General features: G+C 37.4%; 1 pseudogene; it reads left to right on the plus strand.

The window, feature by feature from the left end:
- Positions 1-2,672: 2,672 nt before the first annotated feature.
- On the plus strand, positions 2,673-4,050 carry LOC102815567 (annotated as a pseudogene).
- The last annotated feature ends 4,507 nt before the right edge of the window (positions 4,051-8,557 follow it).

Here is an 8,557-nt window from a genome sequence, read left to right on the forward strand (position 1 = left end):
CCGAAAGACGAGTGGTAGGATGTTACAGAGTTAGAGTTAGGGTTAGGGTTAGACAGGTGGTATTCTTTATTTTGTATTCCACTTTGTTACTTTACTAAAAGGTGATCTCAAGTAATATAGTCAGTTCTTGATATAAAGAGTGTCTTAGAACAAGTCTCTGCCAGCCCTCTGTTCACTACTCTTTCATTTTGAGACGTTTTTGTGTTTTGTTTTGTTTTTTGGGTTTTTCTGTAGTAAAACGTAGAACTCTCCATATTTTCCTCACATTATAATCTGAGACCAACTAATAGCTGACTTCTTGAAGAATTTTTTTACCTCTTTTTCAGAATCACATGTAAAGTTCAAGTTTTTGTATCATTCACATATATACAATAAAATAGAACTGCTAAAACATCTAATATGAAACTTCTCTTAGACCCCTCCTGGGCCTTATGGGCCAGGCACGCATTTTGGGAAGAGCTTTTTTATGGTTGTGGGGTCACCACCTCTGCCTAATTAGAAAGTTGTGGACACGCCCTCGATAAGTGCACCCTGGCCTCATTTGAAGACCCTCACTGCCTGAGTGAAGATTCCTGTGACCTTTTAAATAAGTGAGTAATGTGAAAATGGGTAATATTAAGTGATTTCTCTGTTGAAGCTATGGAAGATTCTTTATATCACCTCTTAGTAGATCAATTCAGTTTCCAAAAAAGAGCAGAAAACTGAAACAAAATCCTCATTTTGAACTATCATCTGTATACTCCTTATACTTTGTCTTTCTGCTTTCTTTAATTTTGCTCTGAGTTTAAAATAGCGAAGACCAAAGAAATAGAAGATACAATTGGAAGCTTTATACCAAGAAATTTATCTTGAAGGCTGCTATTCTATGAAGGAAAATGTATATCAAGTTCCTGTCTGATTTTAAAAAAATAATAAACAAAAATATCCCCATGATTTTTATACAGAGATTTTAAAGAATAAGGCAAATATAAATACCTAACTACATAGTTTTTAGCTATTGTGTGAGTAGGCTTGAGCTTTGCATTTTAAGAGTATGTTATGTGGATGTTTTGTCACTAGAGTTGACTGCTAATGAGAGAAATATTTTAATAGGTTTTTAGTTATATATGTTTTAACTATTTTAAATCATTTTTCTCTGTCATATTGTTAGGAACAGAAGTTCATGCCAACATCTGGCACTTGCATCAACAATTCCAGAAAAGTGAGCTCAGCACACCTTCTGAGAAATAGAGCAATGCTAGACCATCAAAGAATAACAGAAACATGGTGCTACCCAGACCCTGCCGCCAATCAGAATTACACTTGAGGGAAACAAGCCAAAAGCACTATAAAGGAGGAGAATGAACAGAAAGCCAACACCCTTGAGAGAGACATCTGCTTCTCCTCTTCTGAGAAGCTTAATAAACATGGCTTGCTACTTGCTTCTATTTGTCTGTGTGCGCTGTTTGTGCTAACCTTGTGTTTTGCTAGACCTTTGGAAGTCAAGTTATTGGACCCTAACAATTACTGCCCTAACTTCTTCCTTGTGTACCTGCTCCTGAGACATGCAGCTGAAGGACTTAGTGTGTATTGTTGATCAGAAGAGGCAAGTTGGGAGGAGATAAACCAGAGAGAAAGTGTCTGGTACCCAGGTGTCTTTTATAACACTGCTCTTTACCTGAAAGAAGAAAAGGGAGTTACTCTCAGAGTGTAAAGGACCTTGAGCTGGGGGAGTGTAGAGAGGTCTTAACTTTGAGAAAGGAATGTGACAAAAATAAATGGGTTATAAAACTATGAAATAGGATATAAAAACTCCAATTGTGTGGGCGAAACCAAGGTAGCTTTTGTAGAAGCATTCTCACTGACTTCCAGATCTGTAAAAAAACAAAAACGAATTTTGATTTTCACCATGTTTCTGTTATTGGCTACATCAAGTGGTGGACAGACTGTTGGTCCTGTAACAGTTAGTTGATCTTTTATACCACTTTAAAATTATATTTTTGTGCTATCACCTAGATTATGTCACTTGCCCCATGAGCCCATCTGTCTTTTTAGCTATGACCTTGTTATGAACAATGTTTATACTTACTGTGCAAATATCTATTTATTATCTATATTGTTGTTGTTAAGTTCCATCAAGTCGGTTCTGACCCATAGCGACCCTGTACAGGGTTTCTGAGGGTGTAAATCTTTACGGGAGCAGAAAGCCTCATCTTTCTCCCACGGAGTGGCTGGTAGTTTCGAACCGCTGACCTTCAGGTTCACAGCCCGATTCATAACCACTACGCTACCAGAGCTATATAGGCAGCGGCAAAATGAAGTTGACTGAGGTGAACATAGATACAGCTCTTTCTCCTTCCCCCCTTTTTAAATGTAACAAATAGCTTTTTATGCTCCTTTTCACCCTCCTCCTCTCCCCGCTTTGGGAAAGTGTCAGAAGTGAGATGAGCAATTGAAGGGACTCAGAGAGTAATACACACAGAGTCTGGCTACATTTTGCTTCATCATAAGGCATGCTACTGGCCAGACTACTTAGCCCTTCCTTACCAAAAAAAACAAAAAACAAAAAACTCATGGAAGAGCCAGCTGGCAGACTCAAGGAGCTCAGGAAACAGGACCACAGAGGTTACACCCTGGGATCCTGGCCATTAGGTTGGATGCCTCATCTTACTGAAAAGAGACACTGGACCTAAATGTCTCAGCTTTTAATTCCTGCTTGGCTAAATTTCTCAGCACCACAATCCTCTAAGTCACCTGCAGTTACCTTTGAAAAAATGGAGAGCACCTATCCCAAGGGAAATATATATCTGGAGTAAGCTGTCATTGATACAATTCATTTGATGGCTTTTCTAACAATGGACCCCTTCGAACTACTGAAGATTCCTAGTATCAGGCCTCCCTGTTATGCCATGATTCTGTGCACTCTGGTGTTTCTAAGGGAGGAGCATACTTTGGAATCACAGGGAACATATCTGGTTCTTCCTGGGGTCATGATGGCATGATCCAGTGTAGGCTGGTGGCATAGGGAACTATCACCACTGGAATGACATCTTCCATTCCTAGAAAGACTCTGCCTTTCAAGAAAAACACCTAGAGATTAGGGAAGAAAAGAAAGAAAACAAGGCTGGAAACTTGAAACCAGAAGCTGGCAAACAAAATAAGTCATGCAGACCTATTGGGACTCCTTCTGGAATAGGGAAAAACCCTACAAGATGTTGGTGCTCAAAAAAGTTTCCAAACAGGATCCTGTTGCTGCATTCTCTGTTGCATTCACTTCACCAGGAACTCATCATGCAGATGGGAACAAATTATCAACTGTGGTTCCAAGTGTCTAGAAGAACCTTGTTCGTAAGCTTACACCACCTCCTTCCAAGCCCAGTACATGAAAAGGTAACAGAATGGAACACAAATCAGAATCCTTTTCCACTATCAGGAATCAGCTGTTACCAGTCTGACTTCTAGTACACTAATTGGTACTGGCAGGTGGCCCAGTTCTAAAAAAGAGTCTCTCCAGCATCATCCCTGCAAATGAGATCAGCTCCTTTCATCTGACCACGTTGAACCAAGGAACTTCAGGTAGAAAGAGTGAGTCCCTGAAGACTCTGTAGGATAACTAGTATGGAGACTTCTCAGAGACTGTGGCAAATTGGAGAATTTGGAGAACAACAGCATACCTGAATCAATGGAAAATGGAGAAGAAAGTTGTTATCAGAATGACCTTACTTTACCCACAGTGGAAGAATGAGAGGTCCTCTAACATTCTCTGGAAGCCAAGCACAGGTTATTAAAAACAATGGGATGGTGGGAGTATCCTGAAAATGATAGGAATTGCTGTCCCCTCACAGTGGATGACCTCAATGAGTTTCACATGGAGACAGAACAACTAAGAAGAAATCACTTTGGAAAGAATGGTGTTTTATAGAGCCACAATTTCAGCCTCTTCTTTCCTTGTAGAAACTCTGGTAAAGCAGATTTTGAGGACTCAGACACAGAACCAATAGGACTGAAACCTCAGATGACGATTCTAGAAGTAGGCATATAAATGCTCACCCAGTGAATTCCACCTGTTAGGGAATATACAAAAGAAACTGTTCTATTCCTTTTTTTATGTTATGTTTTTTATGTTTTATATAGGACGATGCACAGGTAGAAGCTGGCAGTGTGTGTAGAGAGGAGGAGGAGAAGACACTGGTCTATAGCAACACTTCTACTAGCCCCTGGGGGCACTTAACACTGTGTTCAAGCAATCATTGTTAGTGACATAGTGACTACTGAAGTTAAAATTGTATTAAATTAATACTAATAATTATTTTATTTTTGGCTACTGGGCAGGGGAGGGATAACTTTAACCCTTAACCAAGCATATGTGATTTTCTGTCTTTGCTCTTATGGGGTGGGATACAGCTGTAAAATATTTAGCTATAGGAAATATTGGCTTGATAGTTGAGTGATTTGTAAAATATAAATTTTTGTAAGATTTCAAAGATTAGGATTGTTTTGATATTATTTACAGATTTAAAAGATGTGGGTATCACAAGTCTATTATGATAGGGAAAACTGCATAAAATACCAACTAATTTGGAAATATTTTGCATCAAAACCAAACTTCACATATACAAGAAGACCTTTCCTAAAACAAGACAACTAGGGAAAATGGAAAGCATTATTTTCCTGCATTTTATTCTTAAATATTTTATACTGAATATTCTATCCTTTCATTATTTTTTTTTTTAAATGTCCTAACCTGGTTTCTGCAGTTAGAACACCAAAAGAGAAAAATCAAGCTTAAAGAATTGAATACAGAAATTCAATCCTCAAGTTGGAAATTGAAGGAATCCTATGGGCAAAATATTGAACATAGAAAGAAAGTATCAAGGAAAGATGGAAGGAACACATAGAATCACTCTACCAAAAACAAGTGGTCAATGTTCAACCATTTCAGAAGGTAGTATAGGATTAAGAACAATGGGATGGAAGGAAGAAGTCCAAGATGCACTGGAATTGTTGGCAAACAACAAGGCTTCAGGAACAGACAGAATACCAATTCAAATGTTTCACAAAAAGGGTAGAGGTGCTCACTCATCTATACCAAGAAATTAGGAAGCCAGCTACCTGGTCAATCAGCTTGAAGAAATCCATATTGTGCTCATTACAAAGAAAGGTGATCCAACAGAATGCAGACATTATTAAACAATAGAATTAATATCATAGGTAAGTACAAGTTTGCTGAAGATAATTAAAAAATGGTTGCAGTAGCACCTCAAAAGGGAACTTTCAGAATTCAAGCCAGATTCAGAAGAGAATATGGAACAAGAGATATAATTGCTAATATCAGATGGATCTTGACTGAAATCAGAGTCTAGTAAAAAGGATTACCTGTGTTTTCTTGACTATGAAAAGGCATGAGACTGTGTGGATCATAACAAGTAATTGATAACAGTGCAAAGTGTGCATCAGGGTTGTATGCTTTCACCATAGTTATTCAATCAATTGTTGAGCAAATAATCTGTAATGTATGAACAAGAACACAGTACCAGGTTAGGAGGAAGACTCATTAATAACCGGAATGAAGGCAATATAAAGATGGCACAACTTTGTTTGCTGAAAGTGAAGGGGAATCAAAACAATTACTGATGAAGATCAAAGACTACAACTTTGTTGTTGTTGTTAGGTGCCATTGAGTCGGTACCAGCTCATAGCAACCCTATGCACAACAGAACGAAACCGTACCCAGTCCTTGGCTAACCTCACAATTCTTGCCACACTTGAGCCCATTGATGCTGCCACTTTGCCAATCCATCTTTCTGGGGGTCTTCCTCTTTTTATTTGACTCTTCACCTCACCAAACATGACTGGTCCCTCCTGACAATATGTCCAAAGTATGAGAGACTAAGTCTGGCAATTTTGGCCTCCAATGAGCACGCTGACTGTACTTCTTCCAACACAGATCTGTTTGTTCTTTTGGCAGCCATGGTACTTTCAATATTCTCCTCCAACACCATAAATCCAATGCATCAATTCTTCTATGATGTTCCTTATTCACTGTCCAAATTTCACGTGCATATGAGGTTTTAGGAAAATACCATGGCTTGTGTCAGGCGTACCTTAGTCCTCAAGCTGACATATTCAATAAAAAGGAAACAAACGTCTTTACAACTGGACCAAAAAGCAGTATCATAAGTGGATAAAAGATTGAAACTGTCAATGATTCATTTATTTGGATCCATAGTCAATGCCCATGGAAACAACATTTGAAAAAATGGGCAAATTTGCATTGGATACCTCTACAGTAAAAGACCTCTTAAGAAACAAAGATGTCAATTTGAAGACTAAGGTGAGCCTGACTCAGTCCATGGTATTTGCAGTTGACTCATCTGCATATGAAAACTGGGTAATAAATAAGGAAGATGGGAAACAAATTGATGTATTCAAATTATGGTGTTGGTAAGGAACTGAAAGTATGTACCATGGACTGTCAGAAGAAAAAACAAATCTGTTTTTGAAGAAATACGGTCAGAATGCTTCTTAGAAGCAAGAATGGTCTGATTTTCTCTCATGCTTATCAGATGGGACTAGAGAAGGACATCCTTCTTGATATAGTAGAAGGTCAGTGAAAAAGAGGTAGACCCTAAGCAAGATGGATTGACACTGTGTCTATAATAATGGGCACAGAAATAACAATGATTCTGAAGATGGTGAAGAACTGGGCGTGTTTCGTTCTGTTGTGCATAGGGTCACTAGGAGTTGGTACTAGCTTATTGAAACTGACTCAGTGGAACCTAACAACAACCCTGATGAAGTCCCTATTTTCCTAATTTCCTATTACTGCCTCCTGGTTATTCCTCTAGCCAAGAATTTAGCTTCTTACTATGCCATATGTCAAGTTGGTGCAAATGTAGTACAAAGGGACCTTTAAAATTTTTTGTGGAAGAACTCTATTATGTAATAATTCCATTTTCCAAGAGGATTTTAAGTTCTTTCATAATGCTCTTTGTTCATATACACAAAATTGTTGAAGGATTGCAGTCCTATCATTGCCCTACTTACCATGACCTTCTTCTATGCTTCACAAATATCTATCTAGACTAATTTTAGAGTACTGAATCAAACCAAAGACCTTTTTGTACTTCCTGAGTCTTACTTATTCTCCTGTGTTCATACTTTTCTGTGTGGTTGGAATTTTTTTTTGTGTGTGTGTGTGTGTGTGAGGATTTTTATTTACTTTATATGGAGGTGCAATCCATACTCTACATCAGTATTTTAACTTGCTTCCAACAAACAAGGTTGTAGCATTTGCATATAGAAGGCTGATAAATGAGTCTTCATCCAATCCTGATACTATGTTCTTCTTAATATAATCCAGTTTCTTGTATTATTTTATCAGCATACAGATTGAATAAATATGGTGAAGTGATACAACCCTGACACACAACTTTCCCAATTCCAAACCACTCAGCATCTCCCTGCTCCACTTGAACAACCACCCCCTGGTCCACGTACAGGTTCCTCATGAACACAATCAAGTATTCTAGAACACTCATGGAATGTTCTTTTATTTAATTCATTCCAATAAACATTTATTAAATGCCTACTATTTGTTCATTTACAGTTAGGAACTAGAGACATAGAAGTATAAATACATGGTAGCTGTGTTAAGGACATCTCATGATCTTAATCTTTCTTTCCAATCCTTTTCGTCTTTTCTCAAAATGCTATTTAAGACACTTGTAAATAAAAATTTTTTAATCTTTTTTTTTCTTCATCTCACCTGTCACTGTTCCCTCTCTTACTCCACTTTCCACAATTTTAAAATTATTATTATTATTATATAATCTGTAACTTTTTAGTTCACTTTATCTCTGGGAAATGCTTAGACTATGCTGAAATGATTGCTAATAGTTATATTCCTGAAAATAGCACCATTTAGGAGGCACATTTCAAGCAGATATCTTATGCTCCATTTATATAATATAATTTACACACAGTATGAAGTTCTAGAAGAAATGAGTCTGTTGAAATGATCAGAAAAGTGGTTATTCTTGGAGGGGTAGGACAGGAGTTAACTAGGAAGGGATATGAGGAAACCTTCTGAGTTATGATGTTCTGTATTAATAGGTGCTTGAATTACAAAGAATGATCACTTAAGATTTAGTTCCGTCCATTGGGGACAAATTTTGCCTTTATAGAGTAAGTAAAAAAGTATTGCTACAAGGGTTCATTCATGCACTGGTTTATTTAAAATTAGAAGTGTTTACATAAGTCATCAGTGGATAGTTGCAGACACATTTTCTCAGCAATACATGTGTCTTTGTCTCATTAGGGGGCTTTCAAAAAAACATCCAATTAAAACAGTAGTTTCCAAGGAGATATGTTGAGGCAGTTAAACTCAAGGCAGAGAGATCAGTTCTAAGTTGTTCTGTTTTCTAATTCCAAAAATTTTGATTTATTTTCTCAAGGACACCAGATGATCATGGGAGATTATTATGAAATAGTTTTAGGAAAGTTAAAAACTGCATTGTTTAGTAAAAGGTCAGGAAAATTGTGCTGAGGAATTTTTAAGTACTCTTCACTTTCAGCA

The sequence above is a fragment of the Chrysochloris asiatica genome, unplaced genomic scaffold (assembly GCF_000296735.1).
Source record: "Chrysochloris asiatica unplaced genomic scaffold, ChrAsi1.0 scaffold00522, whole genome shotgun sequence".
NCBI classification, from domain to species: Eukaryota; Metazoa; Chordata; class Mammalia; order Afrosoricida; family Chrysochloridae; genus Chrysochloris; species Chrysochloris asiatica.